Below are 1,166 nucleotides of genomic sequence, written 5' to 3' on the forward strand. Positions count from 1 at the left end.
GCCCCCGTGCTATCCCGTTACTACACATGTCACACCATCCCCCCTTCCCTTATACTAGGTTTACATCATCAGTGGTCTCTCTACTCCACGTACACTCTCTCCCTCTCACACACAAACGCATGCACAAACACACACAAACACGCACAAACACCCATTTATCTGGATCCTCGTCTCTCCCCATGTCCGCATGTGTATCTCACACACTCACTCTCTAAATATGTATATGTGTCTCCACGTTTCACAACACAAAGCCCCATGTACATGTCTCTCTCTATCCTCCACACACATAGACACAAAGAATCTGTTATCATTGCCTCAGTCTCTAACATAGCACACACGCATACTGTCTCTCTCTCTCTCTCTCTCTCGCAAACACGCTCATCAAGGGTTTCCCCGTGAATAACTTACCGTCTATTCATCAATAGTCGTGGCAGTACGGCGAACACGAGACGTGAAAAAGAATAAATCTACACATGCTTAGACCACCTAGTATGACTAATAGGACTAGAGCAAGCCAAAAAACGCGCCGCCGTCACCCCCTCCTTGTCGGCGCCGGGGAAGTCTTTGTTTTACACAATCGAGAAGTCATTGTGCTAAGGCCCCACATGCCGAGGCGTTGAATAGAATGTAGATGCTAGTTTAAGGAAGCAAGTATCTATAATACATTTGTATCTCCATACTTATATTTCTTCTCTTATAAAAAACTGATGTGGTGATGATGGTACGTGTGCCATCTTGCAATATAGACCGTCCGATCTATATCTGATGGATGGAAATTAAACTAAAAGATACCCGCACCCCTCTCCACATCTGCAGACAAGTCCTTCCCTCGTTCATCCCTATCTCCAACAAACCTCATTCTTGAGCAATTAAGAAAGGAAGCCTCTGGAACAAACTGGCCTGGTGGCCACTGCCGGCGTTGTCAATCCCCATGCCTCCGCTCAGTCCGACCACCAACCACCACCACACCCCACTCCTCTTCACCTTATCTCATATTTCTCGAGATATCATTAGTTTTTACACATGGGATTACTCCCGCAAGGGTCAATCACAACAAGTGTTTTATAAAAAAATGCATCTTGATGTTCCGTGCAATGCACGGATCTTGCTAGTACTCCTACACAAGACTAAGTTGGTGATGCTGGTGTGTCTGCCATCCGTCGTTT

The sequence above is a fragment of the Triticum aestivum genome, chromosome 4B, assembly GCF_018294505.1.
Source record: "Triticum aestivum cultivar Chinese Spring chromosome 4B, IWGSC CS RefSeq v2.1, whole genome shotgun sequence".
NCBI lineage: Eukaryota > Viridiplantae > Streptophyta > Magnoliopsida > Poales > Poaceae > Triticum > Triticum aestivum.